The sequence below is a fragment of the Haliaeetus leucocephalus genome, unplaced genomic scaffold (genome assembly GCF_000737465.1).
Source record: "Haliaeetus leucocephalus isolate CR32 unplaced genomic scaffold, Haliaeetus_leucocephalus-4.0 Scaffold151, whole genome shotgun sequence".
Lineage (NCBI taxonomy): Eukaryota > Metazoa > Chordata > Aves > Accipitriformes > Accipitridae > Haliaeetus > Haliaeetus leucocephalus.
The window spans coordinates 4,844,346-4,865,601 of record NW_010972587.1 but is presented as its reverse complement, the minus strand read 5'-3'; positions in this window follow the sequence as shown (position 1 = coordinate 4,865,601).

Genomic DNA, 21,256 nt, shown 5'->3' with positions numbered 1-21,256 from the left:
GTTAGAGAACATTTAAACCAACTGGACACACAGAAGTCTATGGGACCTGACAGAGGCAGCTGTAAGTGCTGAGAGAGCTCCCAATGTCATTGTGAGGCCACTCTCAATCATCATTGAACGGTCACAGCAATTGGGCGAAGTTACTGAGGACTGGAAGAAAGCAAATGTCCTGCCTTCTTCAAGAAGGGCAAGAAGGAAGATGGAGGGAATTACAGGCCAGTCAGCCTTGTCTTGATCCCTGGGACAGTGATGGAGCAAATCCTTCTGGGAATCATTTCCAAATGTATGGAGGACAAGAAGGTAACTGGGAGTAGTGAGCATGGATTTACGAAGGAAAGATCACACCTGACCATCCCAGTAGCCCTCTACAGTGAATTGACTGGCTCGGTGGATGAGCAGAGAGCAGTGTGTTGTTTATCTTGACTTTAGTAAGGCTTTCAACACTGTGTCCCACAATATCCTCACAGACAAATTGATGAAGTAGAGGCTACATGAAAGGACAGGGATGAGGGCTTGGGACTAGACAGTCTCCAGCGGCCAGTTCCAGCCTCAACTATTCCATGGTTCTGGAACAGGTGCAGGCTTTGGTCACCCAACTTAATACAAGTGATCATACTTGCTTTTCAACAGGCACGTTCTAAAATTTAAAATAACCTTTCTGAGTGCATCCAGGGTAGTTAGATGAGGTGCCTCATGTGCCACTAAATTTTGCTTTGAGGAGAGACTTTTGCCCTTGATAGAAATGATGATAAAACCTTAAGCCAAAGATAAGGGCGGATAACATTATCGGTCATTGGCAGAGCAGCCTTCTCCCGCATCCAAGCCTAGCAGCTGCCTTTCAGGCTGCAGCACCCTGGGCTGTTATCCCCTCTGAAAATCCAGGGTGATGTCTGCATGAGAGCACCCTCCAGCCAGCTCCCACGGGGATGGGTGCAGCACAAAGCTGTTCATAGCCCGGTGCTTCTCCAGCAATGCTGGCTGATGGGCTGCAGGCAGGTTGGGAACTGGGTCACCCCGATGTCTCTTCTCGTGCCATGCAACAGTCTAGGTGAGTTCAAGGGGGATGGAGGTGTTTGCCTGGCCTGGGGGAGGCTGAGGGGCTTCCCGCTGCTGGTGGGGGGAAAAAGCCCCCAGCGCTCATCCACCCACGACATGGGCTGCAGCAGCTGGGAAGCCGCTCGCTCGAGGGATCTTCCCCTGGGACTGAATTTTATTTACGATCCATAAAGTGTAGGCAAGCAAGGTGAGCTTAGAAAATGGCTGGAGAGGGATGGAAAACCCCGCTGGAGCTGAGAGGTGAAGGTCTGAGCGGATCTCTGCACCCCAGCAGCGAGCTGTTGGCTTTTCTCCCCAGCTGTGATAGAAAGAGAGATGTGAGCAGGAGCTTCACGGGATGATGGTTACTATGGCTACCCCCACACCGTCCATCCAGGCATCCATCTGCTTGGCTCACAGGGCTGGAAAAGATACACTGCTGCTTTTGAAAGCTGATGGTAATCTATCCTCGCCGGCTGGACAGGGATGATATCGTCCTCTGAGATCAATTTTGCCCAGCATTTTTTAAGCTATGAAAACCGTTCTAACAGCAAAGCCATGTTGACAAAGAGGGTGTTGTTTCCTTTCAATAGTTGTCTTATTGTTACCGAAGAAGGGGTACAATGATAATGGAGAGGTACCAGTAGGTCCCCAGCACACTGAAGCACCCACCATCTTCGGTGGGAATTTAACCCTTCAGATTTACGCGGGAGATTGTGTACTCCTGCCAGCATGCCGGTTTGACACATTCACAGAGAACGGGGAATGAAAGTTGGAAATGCAGAAGCTACTGTCTGTGATTGTTTGTTCATGAGCCTTTTGGATGGCCACATACAGGAACTGTAGGATAAGCATATAGGTATTGAGGAATAGACTGGGTTTCTTCCTGCCGTAAAATACTCGCTGCTGTGCATAGGGGTTTTTTTTGCTGGCAAGTGAGACGCATGGAAAAATTGCCACATATTGTGAATGATGGTATCAAGCACCAATCCTGCAGTAGATGTTTTAGAAAAGCTGAGCTAGGAAAACTTTTTTTGAAAAGTGTTTGTTTAAGTTTAAAAAAGAAAAATAAAATCTCTTTGCTGGAGAGATGATCAGATAGAGTTTACATATTCTTCCACTCCTGTGTCCTCTGTGTGAAGATCGTCTTTCATTTAGGAACTGGTGTGGGATGAAAAAGATTCTGCCAAATGTTAATTCTCTTGCTCCTGGGCAATTTCTTAGTCCTCATTATTCAATACTACTGTGATTGTCCCATTAGCTGTTTTATACGGCTATTCCTCTTTGGAAAAGTCCTGCAAAAGCGGAATGCCTGATGGACAAACAGTTGACATCCGTGAGCTATATGGCAACTATACTGTGCTACGCAGGTAAATATGAAAAGCACAAATACATACTATACAGCGCAGGCTTTTGAGTTGTGTGCCTTGAATGGAGAGTGCGGTTTTGTTTACCTGGGAGCATCACTGGTGTTAAACACAGCGGTGGCTTCCTCCTCCTGTTGTCGCTGTGTATTGGGATGACTGGGGGCTCCGGGAAGCTGAAATCAGGTTCTCTGTTTCCTCTGTTAGTTGTGTCACATGGAAGAAGCAATCATTTCACAAGTCAGTAATTTGTCTTATCATTCTCCTTCCTGCCAGCTTTATCTAAGCCCTCTGTCTTCCAGGAAACTGGAGTCTGTTACACTAGAAAGACAGGCTCTCCAGCCCTGGCTGATAAAGGTGTAGACTTTGGGACTTACAAATGTTTTTAGCTAGAAAGGCTTTGTTATCAAGGCAAGTAGGATGTAGTGTGGTGACAGCAAACAACGATCCACATCCCGGGCATAGAAGTGTGCGTATGCATGTGTATATTTAAGTATACATGTTCATTTCTGCTTGTCAGCATAAATCCATTAAAAAAAAACCCAAAACAGTTCCCTTGCCTGATCTTTGGTGTAGCAGATGCTGGGCTGCAAGCAATATTGCCTTTCTAGGGGAAGGTGGATTTGAGTTCCGAATCTTACAGCCTTCAGCTGATTGTTTGAGGATGCTGAAGGGCAAGATGAATGGTGTGCCCTTCCTACAGTCCGTTCTCCATATTCCAACTTGCTTGTTGACTTGTTCAGTATATATAAAGGGGTTAGAATACATTAACATTATTTTCAGATGTCTGATTTTTGACTTGGAAAATTGTTGGTTTCAGCTTCTCTGCCAGATGGCTGAGGAAAGAGCAGTCTGTGCTTTGTGCTAAATGTTTGTGTGAGAATCTGAGGAAGCGGAGTCCAATTAGCATAAAAAGCCATTGTGGTCTTCCAAAATCTGGGAATGGGAAGTCAGTGAAACAGAATGAGCAATCACCTGCCTAAAATAAAATTAACTGCAGTTGTAAATCAGAACAGCCCAGTGAATGGTACCTAGCTGTGTCCAGGAGCCTCAGAAGTGATTAGCCATCGTGGGTGACAGAAATGAAGCACCGTTCTGGCTCTGATGTTAGGCATCTTGACTCCATCATCTATATGGGAAAGACTATAGTGTGCCTTCAGGGAACCCACCACCTACTGCATGTATCCAACTTCTGCCCTGGAAACTGTTGGGAAAAATTAACAGGAAAAAGCATCCTGAACTGCAGATCCATGTCCACTTGAATCCTAATCTCATCTATCAGGATATAAGTGCATGCTTTTGATCTGAAAATGTGATGCCCTTGACCAAAGTTTGTTCCACTCTTTGTGACCTCCCACAAAATTAATTTGTGATAACCAGGAGTGGACTTACTGGAGGGAGGATGGGGGTTGCACCCCCTACTCCCCGTATACTGCGTGCAATCTGGGCTCAGGTGGGGAGGCAGGGGCTGTGTAAAGGGCTGCTGGAGAAGGACTCTGCACTTTGGCCTTTCTGCTCCCCAAGACACCCAAAGAAGGACCTTCATCACTACTCTGCCTCCTGAAGGCAAGCGGAGGCTGCGGGGGTTGAGCTTTTGGAGACATCCAGCCCAGAGAGAGGCACTGGGCAGGGGCTGCTTCCAAGGGGAGTGTGATGTTGCTGAGGGGTGGTTGTAGAGGTGTAGCCCCTTTGCGCTAAGGGGTAGGGAAAGAGGTTGTTGTCTCTCTACAGCTATCAGAGCAGCACACCATGCCTATGTCCAGGCTTACAGCTACATCCAGCTGTGCAATAACGTTTGGTTTTTTAGAGGTGAGCAAAATTTGTGTGCAGTGTCCCCCAAGACTCTTCTTACTCTTTTAGCTGAGAGGATACAAAAATCTGTTCCTCTCTACCTATTCCAGATTTGCTTTCAACAGCACCAGCGCTGCTTTATCCCTTTCCTCCTCCCAAAAACGTGATGGCTCTTGCCAGCCTTCCTCTGAACACTCACGTACACACCAGAGCCCAAAGCTCCACCACAAACATTTCAATGGAGAAACTGTTCTAGGGATATCCATGGGGAATATATTTCTGTTGACCTTTAGCATGTCTCACAAGCTTTCCTGGGTTTTGCAAAACTATGAAGGGAATGTGCTATGCACAGAGCAATTTGAAACAATACAGTTGTCTCCTTTTTAAAGGCAGGAAGTGAAAATGCAATATTAACTCCCCTGCAATTGCCAGTGAAGGTAGGGATCGTGTAACAGTGTTAGCTGGAATTTGACTACAGTTAATGAAAACGTCCCTGCACTTGAAAAAATGCCATTAGATTTCCAATGGCATGAGTAAATAATGTTGGGAGTGCCAGACCAGCTGAAACACAAATGCATTGGTGCAATCATTGCATAGGTGCAGAGGGAAATAAGGGACAGTTAACCAGGAAAGGGGAACGGGCAATCCTCTGCGGGGGAGCGTGCTGCCCAGTATGTTAGAGAAGAACCATACAGGCATTCTGCTCCCCATTTGGATCATGGCTGGAATAAGCTCTCGTTAGAGAAAGTTCCTGGCCTGAGGGACGTTTAGAAAAGCCAGAAGAAACACAGATGCTGAGAAGGATTACCACCACTTTGCTTTTAGGTTGGACCCCCAGGACACAGGTTAAATAACTTGCCCAAAGTAACAAATAAGCCTGAAGGAAAGCCCAGCACCCGAAATCCCGAGCCCAACTCAACGCCGTAGGTCTTCCCATTCTAGGACGTGCGTGCTCCGCACCTCTGCCGAGCCACGGTGCCTCAGCCGGTGCTGCTCCCCGCGCGGTCAATGAGCACAGGCAGTTCTGCTGCTGGAGAGGGAGCCAGGTTTGTTTATTGTATGTATTTAGCACTCATTTAACTCAAGAAATTACTCTTGAGATTAACAGTATTCAGCAAATGTGAGTTATTGAGGAAATGGGCAGTAAACTTAGCTGTAATGCTCAATACAAACAGAGTAAGCAGCTCCCCGTGGCATTGCAGTATGTTGGGGTATGGCCATCTCCTCCAGCCATCAACCAGACAAATTGCTCCATTGTTTCTCTTTGCTTGGGCCAGGCTCTTAGCTGGGGTAAGTTGGTGTAATGTATACAGGCCTGGAATGCTTCTTTAGAACCACAGCTGGCAGGAAAACTGGAAAAGAGGAAGGGCTGCCATCCCTATAGAGGAGGAACAATTCAGCTGTATCTTTAGATGCATAATTTGTTGCAGCATCGTTCCTCTCTCTGTGGGACCCACACTTCACCTCCCTTCAGCTCTAGCCATGTCAGATGAAGGTTTGGGTCCCTCCTCGGCTCTGGTTACCTTTGTGAATGAGTGTTGGAAACTTCTGAAACTCAGATCAGGTGTGTTGGTGCTTATATAAAAATCAAACCTAACTTTGCATCTCCAAAATAAATCCATAAATGTCTGTGATCTTTATTCTGCTAACCTGTGTCATTCTGGGGGAAAGCAAGAAAGAAAATTAATATCCTTTCTAAGTATTCCTTTGCTTTTTTTTCATTTACTACCTGAAATACAAAATCAATAAGGAAAACATGAGGCAAAGCCTTTGGGAAAAATATTAAATAATTTGCATCATTTCTTAGGCCGCTGGAAAGCCCGGGATGCCCAAAAGCTGCTGTCTGTAGGAGGAGTCCAAGACAGCACATTTTATCAAGCACATATTCTTCTGGGTTTGAATTAATCACTTAACTCCCTGATATTCCCCTTCTGACATGTGATTTATGCCCTCGTACATCACTCTGAAATTTGGCACAGTGCTTCTTTTCATCCTGTGCAAGATTTAGTCTCTTCTTTTATAAACACCGTCTTCTGATTTATAAAAATCAGCTTTAAAATAGACTTTGGGCTCTGTTTTTAGGCATTTCAAGGTCAGATGTTTAATCCCCTTGGAAGCAGAGGGGATTACACATGAGCAGAGACATCTGTTCATGTGTGAGCAGCCACACCTGGCGTCTTCAGGCTGCCTCATGCCCTGGCCTCCATGGGGTTCTCAGATCATCTCCTCCATGGCCTCTCTCATGTTCCAGGCCTGATTTTTTTCTAATTTTTTTTTTTTAAAAGGCATATCTGCCAGGTCAGGGCTCACACAGAAGACAGCTAGGAATGAGACTGGCTGTGTCTTCCCACTTTGCCCATTATAGCAGTTAAAGCAGTGTACTGGGACATGTGAAGCCACGGTATTCTGCCCTGTTTAAAGCAGAGGTCATCGTCCGGTTGGTGGTCTGCCCTACACCAGGCTTCGGTGTAATTTTGAGGTGTGTCATCCTGAACATTGCTGATCAGATCTCTTTTACTTTGAATGATTCACTGCACTGTGGGCTTGGCGCTGCCTTTCTCCTTCAGGTCCCAGCTGAGATCCCCTGCATCCCTGCGGTGAGGGATGCTGCTCGGGGCTTTCACCGCACAGCACCAATGGAGCTTAATCACGTATTTCCAGAAGTGCGAGCTCTCCCCACAGCCTCTGGCTGGCTTGGCTGTCTTCTGCAGATCTCACTTATAGGTATATCAGTCTTGCTGCATGTTGTTGAGGAACACCTCACTTCTCAGGGCTTTGAGGATGCCTGCTGTGCCGTGGAGTGCCTTGAAATTAGGAAATGCAGTACTGTAAGTGGCAACACTTGAAAATCCCCTGTGAGACCCATCTCCGGAATTTTTTTGCCTTTGAAAAATGTTCCCGTTGATGGGTATGGTATCGGCTCCTTCTTTTTCTACGTCCCACTGGAAGCGACATCTTGTCTCCAAAGGCCCACACCGTACCTGACCTGTAGAGTCTGTAACGTGAGGAAACTCTGAATCAGCCTGCTCAAGTGATGAGCTTACACCCTGGAGTACGGCGAACATGGAGCGCTGTTTGCTTGAATAGCTGTTAAAGTTATTAATAGTCTTAAAAAACATCCTGGAAATTCTTTTCAGTCCATTCTTAGTACTCGTTGACCTCAAACTGGCAACCACATGAAAAAATGTTGGGAGGGGAAGCACGGATTAATACAAGAAAATAGAAACCACATGGTGGAGGGAAGGAAGATCAACAAGGCAGTATTACAGAAACAGAGGGCTGCTTCTCATTTCTCATCCCACCTCTTCTCCTCCTCAGCATTTTTGATCAGGGATTGCTCTCTTCTAACTGTTGTTCTTTCTTATTCCTGTAAAAGGGTGGGTCTGCCCTGTTGGCCTGTCTTTCTCCAAGCCACAACCCAGCAGAGATGATATTTTTGATTATTATTAATTATTGCCACTGTTAATTAGAAGGAAGGCCTGTCTGATCCTTTGCGCTGTTCTTAGATGTCTCATCCCCTCCATTTTGCCTTGTTAGTAGCTTTCAGGGGGATTCTGGACCATGTGGGTATCTTGAAGAACTGGGCCTGAATAGAGAAAGGCACATTGCATCTAGTCCTGCCGAAAGACTTTGAAATGGTGTTTTATATTATGAAAGCTGCACATTTGTACTATAATTGAATAGTAATAATGATAGCTTAACTAATAAAAATGGGATTTCAAAACACATTTTTCTTTTGCAGCTCAGCCTATAATTCTTAAATGGCTCCCTGCCAAAGCTTTGAAAGCCAAAGATTATTATTTGTCAGCTATTAGAATTTGTGCGTTAAAAGTCTAATCTCCTGCGTTTTGTGCTGTGTGTACTACAGAGCTAACAGCGCTGCGGAAATATTGCTACAGAAATATTGCTTTGCCGGCTTTGCACGTATTGTATAACTGCTGGGAATTTGTTGGCCCTGGCCATAAAGAGGCTGGAAATGGTTATCTTAGCATGCATTTAGTATATGGTCTTCTGGTTGGGCAGCAGAGAGGCAGATCTAGCCTTTATCTAGTGCAAGGATGCACAGCTGAGCTGCTACCACCACATTATATGACATTAAGATATAGCCCATACTGGGAAATGGTAAAAGTCCCCTGTCCCCTGTGCAATCCTCACTTCCTTTCAATACTGCTGTCTTTTATTAGTGAATGGATCAAGCTAGTGTTAGTAATTTCCTCGTACTACTTTGTAGGTGCATCTTTAAACAAATGATGGAGCTCTGGTATTGACCTCAGCTTCTCGCAACAGTTTCCTTGGTTTTGGATTTACAGGTCTGCTGATACAGCAGGCTGGTAATGGCCATTTTGATACTGCGCTTTGTTCCTCACATATTTCAATAATTAGATGTTTGATAGCGTTGCTTAACAGAAGTGTGACCCTTATAGTCTGAGACTCCTTGTCCTGTGTTATCTTCATTTGACGTCTCCCGAGAAGCACAACAAACACGCCCTGCCACATTTTCCACCTTGTCTTCAGCGTTCGGTAGTGATGCATGTGTCACCTCTACGCCTGCTTTGGTTACACGCCATAGCAGCATGCGGCCAGTGTACTTTTCGACGTTCTTGACCTACAGGGAAGCTTTATCATAATGATGTCATTTGTTTTATCTTGTGACCAAAAGAGGAACCTTCTGGGGTGTTAACTGGTCAGTATTGGCAGACTGGTCTTTCTGGAAAGAGTCCTGCTCTGAGTGCACTAGCTTAATAACAAGGGAACAGGTGAGGGAATAGGTACTCTTTCAGATTTGTTTCATGATTTTTTCCCACAATCCAACTTACCATTTGCACTATCTTAAAAATGTGAAAATGAAACATCTTTTTGTCTTCCAGTGACTTCCCATTTTAACAGGAAGTATGGTCTTTATAAGGGATTCTTGATCTTTTCCATGGTTTTCTAATGAATCAAACAGAAAAAAAAAAAAAGAATAAAACAAAGGAATCGGTTCAGACCTCAGGTGACCCCAAGACCACAAAGTTTGAACCACGGGTTGAATATGAAAAGGATAGTGAGGTCTTGTTCATGTAGCTCCTTTCCCTGAATTTAGAGCAAAGGAATTTGTACCCAGTTAACTCTGTGGTCTGTTTGGTTCCCCAGCTGAAAACCGAACATAAGGGAAACAAGGAACCATCCAGCACTACACAGGTATTGGGACATACCCAGTCAGCACTTGCTTCACTTCTGAATTGTGCACATTTCTGGAGCGAGCACAAGCAGCAAGGAGACGGGACGTGAACCTGGCAGATGCAGAAGAACATACAGATCCTTTTCGGAGGATTGGCTTTATTTTCAGAGAAACACACATTACTGGCCTTGATACCTGAGCTTGTGCTAGCATCTCCAGCCAGATGATTAGAGGGTGCATTTTTCTTTTTTTTCCAACTTTGCTGGGTAAACCAAACAGCTCTACTCAGGATCAGTTTTCTTTGCTAAAGAGAATTATATGTTATTTTCTGCTGGCTGTTCAGTGCCACCAGCATAGCTGAACTTTTGCCAACAATGCGGGCAGAGGGCTTAAGAAGTCACCCCAAAAGTTGTCATCAGAGAAAAGTGGTGATGAAAGGGAAATGTCTGAGTTTATGTTGGCTTTGCACTTCTGTAGATGGTCTGACTTCATTTGATCTGATCTTCCCCTGAATGATGGTCATAGATGTTGCGTTTGGGATCACCAGGCACTTTAGTGCAAAAATTTCGATGTCGTAAACAGTTGGAAGGATGCATCAGATCCCATCAATTTAATGAAACATTTACAAAACTTCCAAATGTCTAAATTATCAGTTGCTTCATTTATTTAGACTGCTTGCTTCTACTTCTACAAATAAACTGTTACTCTCATTCCATTACTCTTCTTGCTACACATGTAAAACTTTCATGTATCTATCTGGCAACTCATTTTTGTTGAATCTTGGCTCCTGAGAGACAGATCTGGAACACATTTGCAGTGGGGAAATCCAGCAGGGAGAAATTTGCTGGCTTCACTGGAGCAACAGAGATCAGAAACATCTTCAAGGAGACTCCTTTGCATGTAAATGCAGTTTGAACAAAGCCACATATGGGTAAATGAGTAGAGAAAGAATTGTCCTAGCAGTGACGCGCATTTCACCTTCTAGGAATTTTGAAAATAGAAAATACTTTAAACAAATGGACCCTTTTCAATCGGCTTTTGTTACAAAAACGAGTCACTTCTTGTATATTTTAAGTAAGCATGAAGACTGAGATGCAACAGGACTCCTAAGGCTGGCAGTGACCACACGTGTGACTGGTACCACTGCATCTGAGGGTTTTATTTCACATCTTTAAGCCCACTATTCTTTGGGCAAGGAGCTTCTGCCTAGGGCAGGAGTTCTGTACATGGCAGGCGTGTGAGATTTGGCTCTGTGTTGTTATATGGTCTGCACAGGCAACCAGTATGCACTTATCCAGCTGCACACCTTTAGAAAATGTTTTAATTAATTGCATTGATCACAAGGGACAACGTGGGGCAGCATGTGTGGATTTTGTTGTCTATAATGTTCTGCTAACTCATGATGGAGTTGGAAGAATCAACTTTTTTTTTGAAGTCCACTCCGAAAATTCAGTCTCTGGTTTTGTTTTTTTTCTCCTTTTCTCACTTGTTCTTACCACTAAGGATTTTGGAGGCCAAATTATGCTCACATGTACCTCCCTGTGACTGCATTGCCATTGAGGACACTAAAACTCAAGTGAGATGAACTGCTGAATCAGGGAGTTCTCGAAAAGTACGTGCCCATCTGAGCAATGTAAGCGGTGTCTAAAATTAGCATAAATATTTGAGACATCAGACCCAATTCAATCGTGATAACAATCTGTCAGATGACCTTGACCTTCAGGTGGAGGCCCAATTTGGTTGTGTGGCTCTTCGTGGCCTTGCATGAAGCCTGGAGTGCCAAAAATCATGAGCAGGTTTTTGATTGTATAGAATATTTGAAATTATATTTTCTTGCTTCTCTTGCTAATTACAAATATTCAAGTGTGGAGTTTAAACTGCTGGTTTCTGTGAACCTGGCTCGTTTTGAGTGGATTGGGTTAGGAGCCCTTCCACCAGTAACACTGAAGGAACAGCGACCTTGGGCAAGAGGGCAACAGTGGGAAAGGCACAGTTGGATCTGGGAAAGGACACCTGCCCAGTAACTGAACTAGCACTTCTGCTGCACACTAACAAGCTAGAGGTAATTAGGGTGCCGTCATGAAAGACCTCTTAATCTGAGAGGGGAGCCAGATTGTTTGTGAAACAGATGAGGTCAGCGTGGCTTTGACCTGAAACATCTCGCTCTTCACTGTGTGGTGTACCAAGACCCAGAGGTCATGTCCAGGGTACGCTGAAATCCCCCGTAGCTGCTTTTACTCTGCTTTGGTTACTCTGATTGCATATTTGCAGAGCATTTAAGGCTGGTTTCACGCAATGACTGTTCACAGTTTATGCATAATACTAACTCACTTTTTCTTCTGGAATTTTTTAATTGTGCAATCAAAATACTCTTCTCCCTGTAAAATCCGTATGAAGGCTTGTGGGGAGAATTGATATTCACTCTGCAAATGCTGGTGTTCAATTTAAACAGGTGTCAGGCAAACTCATCTAAAGAAATTATAAAGCTTAATGGTGTCTTCACTCGTCATTTGTCATTTATGTCGTCCCATACAATGAAAAGGCATTGCTGACTCTTAACTGTCCTCAGGAACATTCTCCATTTGAAATTGCTTCAGAGATGACTGAATATTATTTAACCAGAAACGTAAGAGCAATAAATAGTGCATTTTAGAGACTGCTGGGAAGATTGATGGGAAAGGATCCTATTCTCTTTCAGACTGTAAACAAGAAGTAATAAATTAGCTGGACTGATCTCAGCAGTAGGAGATAGATTACACTCTATCAATAGGAATAAGTCTTGCTCTTGTATGTGACTGCTCTTTGAAAGAATGGGCATGTTTTAAAAAAAAAAAAAAAAAGGGAAAAAGGCCTGATGCCCATGGAAGAAGCTATGTACTTCCACTTACAATATGCACAGGCAATTGGTGAAGGCAGGAAATATGCAAGGCAAAAGATCTGAGGTGAAATAAATGGTGACAGAGAGGATCTCAGATTAATTAACACCTTTAAAAACCACTCATTTCTGACCACACCAATAATGATATACCAAATAAAAAGCTTGAATTAAAAAATATACAAAGCCAGACAAGTTGTTACCAGTAAAAGTAATGGCCAAAAGAAATGAGTTATAGGAGCCTAGCCAAACAGGCAGTATAATGCGCCTTTATTATTCCTTATTCTCCTTATGAAAAATGCAGAAGAAATTACCAAGTAATTGGTAGATAGTAAACAAGGTTCTCTGAACAGAGGACTGCCAATAAAATAATACACGTTTATTTTTGCTCATCTGAAGCATTGAAAAATGATGAATTGGGTGATTCAAGCCCATGAGATGATCTTATAATAAGAACTTTAATTGCTTTCTGGTATCTGTGGTCTTTTGTATAGTCCATGTTTTTGTAAAAGGCCTGAAGCTTACTTTAGAAAGGGAAAGAAGGAAAAGGAAAAGGAAAAGGAAAAGGAAAAAAAGGAGAAAGCAAAGTTTCTCCTGTAAACCCTAGTGTCCAGAGCTGAGGCTTCAGGAAACTCATCAAAAAATGTGAAGCTTCTGATTAAAAACCACAAGCGCTAGCAACGTGTCCAGAGGTTGAGCCAGCTGAGGGGAGCAGTTATGGTGGCAACCCAGCTTACATGAAGGACGTATAAGATGTCCAAACAGGTAGGCAGCACAGGAATCACTGTAAACATTGCCAGCTCTGTGGAAGGCAAAAGTCTGTGTCCTTGCCCCCTCTACAGATATGCATGCATATAGCTGTGTTCTATATATGGATGTATAAATAGCATATATAGATGTGCACACTTATAGCTGTGCATGCGTGGGATAAAATAGCCTGAAGAACAGCCTAGTCATGCTGTGAGGCAGCGAGGACAAGAGCTTCAACAGAAGGGGAAGAAGCAACTGAGAAGATGGCTCACAGGAGAGAAAGGGAACCACCATTTCTTTTAAACATGGAGCTGAAAGATCAATTTTATATTTGTAGTGACAACCATATTCACAACCCCCATCTTCACAAGTTTTGAATGTTCTCCAATGCTTCGCGTGACATTATTGCTGGCTGTAAAATTACGGTCAAAAAGAAAACTAGTTTAAGTGAAATCCATTGGCTCATTTGTATGTTAAGCACAGTTGTGTGTCTGCTTCTTTGGCTGCCCTCTGGAAGAGCCCAGGTTTTCCCCACATTAACTCTATCACCGTCAGGTACCTCGCTTGCCCCCCCAACCTGGCAGCCCCCCTGCAGAAGCCCACCTCCCACGACATCCACACCATGGCAGCCTGCTCCTGCGCACGAAGCCATCTAGAGCGAGCCCCGGCACTTTGGCACTTCTCAGATTGGAGGAGAGCAGAGGAGAGACTTGGAAAAATCTGTTTTGTCCTGTGGGACACACAGGCCCTTCCAGTCTCCTCTTTTTTCTTCCAGAAAGAGCCAGCTCTTATATTAGTCACTGCAGGTATGTCACCGGACCCGTGGAGGACAGCCATCCCCTGGCCGGGACTGCAGCGTCTGGGCTCCATTAAAAGCTGTAAACACAAAACCCAAGTCTTGGGTTGTGCCAAGCGGCAGTGCAGATCTGTGACCCACCACGGTCACAAACCCGTGGCACCGCAGCTCCCCGTGGCAGCAGCACAGGGCTTTCTGCACCCCGAAGAGGGAAAGAGGCAAAGGTGCGATGGGTACCGGTGACTTACACGGCAGGTGACACCAGCACGGCTCAGGAGGTGACACCAGCCGTCCATAAGGCTCCCAGCATGCTCCCCACACCCCCCAAGGGAATGGACATGGGGGAGGTTGTATTTGACTCTTCTTGCGTGATTCAACGTGTCCCACCTCCGCGGGAGCTCTGGAGCAGGTTTCCATGGCTGGATGCACCTCCTTGGCTGGATGCACACCTTCACGGGACACATATCGTTTCATGGCACTGCCAGTCGTGGCAGGTAACGGTGGATGTTTTACTGCTGCCAACGCTGGGTCACCTGGCCAGGTGCCTCCTTCCCTCACCTTCCTTCTCTCTGGCCAAACAGATGCGAGCCGATAGGCAGAATATGATTTTTTTTCTTTCTTTCTTTCTCCAGATGCTTTGCACTCGGATGGCTGTTGTCCTCAGCAGCCCCTCCTCTCCCAAATCTGCATGCATGCCTACGTGCAGCTATTCCAGCCCGGCCGCAGCAAGGTCAGCAGCGACCCGCAGATGCAATACAGGCAATTGCCCCATTTAGTTCGGAGTGGGTGGAGGGAGGATTGGGTTATTAAGCTGGCACGGGTGTAATGGTGCCGAACACCAGCGGAGCATAGTTTTCCTATTCCCCCACTCACACACGCTTAAATCATCTGCCAAACTTGAATGGTTTTTCACAGCTTTCACCCCAAAAACCCAAGGTTGTCGCCTCCCCCCTCTATCGCCAGTCGCATTTCAAGTCCCTGCGGCACAGCAGGGAGATGCTGCAGCTGTTCAAACAAACCATTTCTGGAAATGCTAACACAAGCAGGCAAGAGGAGAGCTTGCCGATTCTAATGCTGCTCTTTGGAAATGGCTGAACCATTTGGCTGCAATTTCCCCCTGAATTTCAGCCGGAGGTAGTACCACCCCTTTCTCTTCCAGAATAAAAGATTTCTACCCTTACTGTTACCAACTGGTAAGGATTTGGTTTTTTTTTTATTTTAAGTCTGTATAATAGGATACAGAAGTCTGCTATCAGCCCTACCTAAAGTGATGAAGTACAAGATCCTCCCTAAACTCATTTACTTATCGTACAGCACGCACAATTCCTGCCCTGCAGAGTTTACAGTCTCAGCTATGTTTTGTACTTGTCCCAGTGAAGTGCTTGGGACTTCTTAGCATGTAAGTGATATCCAAAAATGGAGTTCATCAGCAATCCCAATATGTAAGAAATAATAAACGATTCAGGAATGCCACTATACAAAGTTCTCTGTAATGAACCCTTGTAAATTTTAAGACAGGACTCTGAAAATCCTAAGTTATATTGACTGTATCAATTTTCAAAAGTTCATTGTAACCAGAACTACAGGCTTATGTTATGTAAATTTTACAGTGTTGATGAAGCTGGGTTGCCGTGTGTTTGTTGTGGTTGTGTCACTTGTACAAAGTGGCTGTAAAATATTATTTTCCCAATATAATAAAAATTAGCGTCCTTTTAAGCCAAGGTGAAATGTTCGCCTTGAAGCACGTTGCTAGAAAGTTTGGCCTGTAATTTATGTGGCCAGTTCAGACAGTATTAAGAGATATCAGTAGCTCTGTATTGATCCAAGCTTGTTCAGAGACTTCGGGAAGTGAATTTAAAATTATTTCTCCCTCGCTTGCAAAATGGTTTTGGACTTTTGTCTGAAAAAATACCCAGATACACAGCTCACTGGTTCAGGGGTAAGACTCATATCTCTTCAGAAGGTTTTGAACCATCCAATAAGTTCTAAATGCTGTACAGGGAAGGAAATAGGCAGGCTTTATGTTTTTAGCAGGCTGCTTCCCACTTCTTAAGGGTTTTTGTTGCTTCTGCATCCCGTTTTCCCCCACCGGACGAGAGTGGCTGTGACTCTGATGACAGGTTGTGACACGCAAGAAGATCAGCAGAGCCCTCAGGGTTAGCAAGCATGTTTAATCACTAAAGCAGATGAAAATCAGAATGAAAACATGTTGCTGGGAGTAAAAAAAGTTTTGGTTTATGAAGAATACTAGAGAGGAAGGAAAGGATGTCTTAATATTTTTGGCTGTTGGTTGCAGTGTTCGATAGCTCGCTCTCTTTTTCCAGATGAGTTGAGCTATGAAGGTCAGCTTTCTGTGCTGGCTGGGTAGAAGAGGTACTTACAGCAAGGCAATTCTAAGTTTTCTAAGTCATTCAATATCTCTTGACGCTTTACTTAATAATTGCTTCAGATGACCCAAGGGTGAAGTCGCCACCAGCATTGCTACAACAGCTATAATGGCACACTACTGTCACCTTAATGACTTTATGTACTGCTAAGTTTAATGAAAAATGTGCCACTTCAGTGAGGCCAAAGACACCAGAAAATCGGGTTTGGGAAATAACAGTGTTACTGCGGAAATGTCATCTCCTTGGTGGGTGAAGAAATTCATTCAATAAAGTTATAAAAATTCTCATAAATGTTCGACAGCTTTATGTAAATGCAATAAACCAAAGGCATAGGGAGAAGAAGTGAAACTCATTTTGCATTTATGATGCACAACAAAATTATAATGCAGATGAGGACAAAATGACCTATAAATGTTAAACACGTGGTTTAATATAGAATATGGCAGCAGTAGCCCTGCTGAGTGGGCACGTGCAGTACTGCCACGTTACGGGCAGCCTGGCATCGTCAGCGCTGGAGCGGGTGGTGAAAGAGCAATGCACAGCTTTCCTTCTTCCAAAGTAACTGTTGGACTTTGTGGGCTCAGCCCAAAAAACCCTGAGAAAACGAGGCATATTTGTGAATCTAAGTCTTGGAAACTTAACACCAGCAAGAGTGGGTTTACCTCTGTTGAAAGTTTTTCTTTCCTAAAGGGTTGAAGTCCACCCTGGGCTGAAAGCCAGCACAAGGTCTTTTTGGACTGTAGATGCCTTCAGGGTGAAAGCTGCAGCCGCCTCATATTTGGCCTAACTTGAGTTCAAGTTGCTGTGCGGCTGAAATCTCACCGTCAGGGCTCTTCCCATCCCGTTAAGAGAGGAAGGACAGAAAGCTGTGAGGTGTCCCACCGAGGACCCCTCGGCACAGCCAGACAGACGGGTGGGTGCTGTCCCCCTCCTTGGCTGGCTGTCCCTCCCCGTCCCCTCACCGCCTTTGCCCGTGGACCTGGGCACACGCAGGACCTGCTGTGTCCAGACCACGTTCAGTTAAATCCACAGATTGCTGCAAGCTCCAATATGCTTGTACGTTGCACAAGCACACTGCAGGGGGGAAAAGTCTCCTCTTTAAAAGATGACGATGGTAAAGGACATCACTGATGCTGTTCTTGAACATAAGTTAATGCCAGCATCTTCTCTCTTGATAACGAGTTTTCTCATCCTGTTCACCCTTGAGCACAGGTATATTTTGACATATGCATGACATGTGTGCCTGGGTCTCCTCTGAGTACAGAGCATGGCCATTGCTCCTCAAGACGGTGTTGCTGGAGGTCAATTTACAGCAGGGTTTTTTTCCGCCTGTAGTAGACACCTAAGTGCAGAGAAGCTTATGGTGGTGATCTGGTTCTCCTACTACCGATTTCCATGGCAAACTGGGACCTTTGGCTTGCTACCCTGCCCTGCTGGCAGGCTGAACCGAGCCGAAGGCTGCTCTGGGTAACCCACCGCAGGGGCACGGACCATGACGTGGGAGCTCGGGAGGTATAACTCACCACTGCGAAGTGCTGCTTTCTAAGCCGTGGAAATCGTGCAGCTGCCGGGCGAGCAGCCCAGGTGGCCGTGCTGGGGCTGGCATCGGCAGCCTTGCATTTGTAGCCACCCATGGGTCACAGCCCTTTCAAACCTCCTCCGTGTATTTAAGTTGACTAGTCAGCACAGGGTGGGTTTGGGCTTTTCCATTTGTTTTTCTTCCTTGCCCTCCTACTACAATCCTTTTGTGTCATTTCCACTGCTGCAAATCATTTATGAGCAATAATTTCTGAGTGTAAATCAGAGCAAAATCAGGCCCTGGCAACACGGGCGAAAGGAAGCCACAGAAAGATAGCAGAAACTGATTTGATGCTGTAACATCAGCAAGCCTGCCAAATTTCCAGGCAAAGAGCTGGAGACTGCGTTAGACTGACTCATCACTACGTTTGCGACTCTGGGGAGGTTTGCAGCTGGTTGGGTAAGTATGTTGAGCAGAGAAAAAATTGTTGAGCAAAGAAGAAAAGAAATCCATGCCAAAGGCGTACTGGCTTTGATACCTCATTCCCGTGCTGAAATTTAGACAAAGGGCTGTTACGGAGTTGTGTTTTCTTAATATCTAGAGCCTGTTTCAGACCACGTTCAATTAGATCTGCAGATTGCTGCAAGCTCCAATATGCTTAATAATGAGTTTCCTCTTCCTGTTGATCTCTGAGCATAGGTTTATTGTGACATATGTGTGAGATTTCTCCAAAATCCACCCGTGGCCTGACAATTGGGAAGGCAGAGGTGTGAGACTGTACACCCATCAGCTAGGCTGACCTTAGCTCCCAAGCCTCTCTGACCGTGACATTGCTGCAAACACAGCTGTCAGCCCATTTGGAAACACACATCCCATTGGGAGGCTGAGCCACGAGTTGGACCTCAGGCGCTTTGAGGTGTCCAGAGAGCGCTGGGTGTTCAGGCAGAGCACCATCTTCACCGACCCTGGCCTCAGGGACATCTTTGGAGGGGACTTTTTAGGCATGGAAGCATCCATACGGTGAGTGGGGAGCCCAGGGCTGGGTCAGGATGGCTTTCCAGCAAACTTTAGTTTTCTACTATTTAACTTTCTTTTTACTTGAGTGTTGTACTATTTAATGTGGGGCAAACAACTTCCTCTGTACTGCATAGGTGGTGGGGTTACGGATTTGGGCGCGCATCTGGTCTAAGTCCTCTGCCATCGGTCTCATAGTCAAAAAGCTGAAACAGATAGGGTGGCTCACGTTGGTGTGGGTGTGCACAACTCCGTACACATGTCCCTACCCCAGCCTGTCAGGTGGATGCTCGGAGCTCTGGTCACGGATTCCAGTCTCACCTGCTATGTAGAAATACTCACCTCCATTTCCTTGGATCGCTCTCCTCTGACTAGGCACTCAATCTTCTGCGTTGCAAAACTGATGCTGGAGGACACCGCATGCATTCTTGGCATCTCCCCTCTTCTTCTTTTTTATACATATCTTATTTAAACCTGAAAATATGAAATAAGCTGCAGCTAGTAGTTTTCTCAGTCTGTGGAAGATTATGTTACAAGGAAGCAGTGATATATGAATTGCTTTCCTTTCAGGGAGCTCTACTGGTAGGGATTTTTTTCTTCAATTTTTTTGTTTGATGCTTGGATTTTATCTGACTGTCGATTGACCAGGAAACTGAATGTAAACATACCAGACTTTCAGATGATGAAACGATCGTGTTTATTTATTACATTTCCTTACAGTTTGATTCAGCTTCATCTCTGACCTAAAGCAGAAATCACAAGTGGAATTGCTTGAAGTGAATATGGGTTTCTAGGTCAAACAGACCTTAGGGGCTGAAATTACATGTAGGCATCTTATTTGTCCCAGCAATAGCTGAGGTCTATGTTTGTTTTGTAATGACTCTTTGTGTTCTGGTAGTTCCCATTAGGCAAGAAGATACCGAAGAATAAGAAGTCCTGAAGAATTTATGGTCTACTTGTGGCTGAGGTGCAGTGAAGTTAATGACACAAGCAATAGGAAGGAAGGTGGGAGGAATGGCAGGGATAACAAAAACAGGATTGCGTGGTTATATAGATGATGTATGTGGGTAGACTGTGGTTCTGAATCACATGCAGAACGGACACTGCTGAAATCCAAAGAGCTGACACAGCGCTGCTCACCCTTGTACACTGAGGCTTTTGTGGACGGCAGGGTCGGACACTGAGGGCACGGACCTGGTCACACAGCTCAGGAGAGCTGCCGAAAGCTGGCAATGGTTCCCTTGCTTATAACGATGCTTTGAGAGACCTGGGAAGAAGGGAACACTTCCAAATCAAATGGTAGCTTTCCATGAAGTCTTTTGGGAGGGCCACTGTTGATGGGAGAGGGAAAGGACGCAGGCTACCAAATGACCTTAGTTTTTGACTTACAAGACTTCTTTTCCTGTTCCTGTGTTTACCAGCTAATGGTATAAAGTCAACGTTGCCTTTGATGTGTGCCAAGATGTTATCAATGGTGTACATAGTAATTCATTCAGGTGGGAGTAGGTAATAGTCTAGGAACAATTTTATCTATCCATGCTGTAGTCTATAAAATGCCTGCTGCTGATTCATACTGCTGCTGTTTGCCTTTTAGTGTTTTGCCAACATTTGCCTATCTAGTGCTTGCCTAAAGGTGGACTCATCTTGATGTGTGAAGCCGTATGAAACCCTAATCGGGAAGTTTTATATCCTTATGTAATCATCTCTGATGTCCATGGCAATCTTTGTTATTGAAACTCTTGCATGTAAGAGCCATAGCTAGTCACGGTCCATCAGGAGGAGCATAAAGGCACAGCATCAGTCCAGAAGAGTTTTGTCGGATTAGATTTGACATGAAATGATGCACAGAGACAAGGAAGAAGCAGAGGCAGGTCTTTATACAAACCAGTAAGGTTTTGCCTTGCTTCTGTTTAGAAAGCACACATCACATTTGCTTGTGAAATCCCTGAAGCAACTTTTGCAAGTTTGGGCAGAACTGCTCCAGCTGAAGACCCAGTGGGAAGGGGCTGGTACTGATGGTCCTGAGTGTTCTTTCTCTTTGGTGACGTAGCCTTTTGTTTCTTTCTCTTTATTTATCTATCCGGCGGGAACGGTGTTTGAGTAATAGCAGCTTCTTGCTAAATTCTAAAGCCCACGTATTGCCTTTTCCTCTCTCTGGGCAGAGAGAGAAGCGTGAGGATAGGAGTGCAGTACAGACTGTTCAGATTTAGCCTTATCTGGAGTGTATTTCCCTTCTGCGCTCGAGGGTGGGGAGAAGCTGCCAGTCTTTTTTCTCGCAGGTGTATGGACCATGTTCAAAAGGTACTTGCATGCTTGACAGATGCTTTCCTTTTCTCGTTTGCTTTCATTATTAAAAATAAATAGCAGGGAAACACCAAGGGCCAGAGTGCCTGTTTACATTTCAAAATTCAAATATACAAATGTGATTTCTTCCCACCTTGATGGGAGTAAAAAGAAATTATGAGAAATTCACTCATTTTGCATCTTTTCAAAATATTTTAGACATGAATTCGGTTGTTATTTTCCCCCACTAATTTTTGCGACGCCTTAAAGTGAACCCGTCA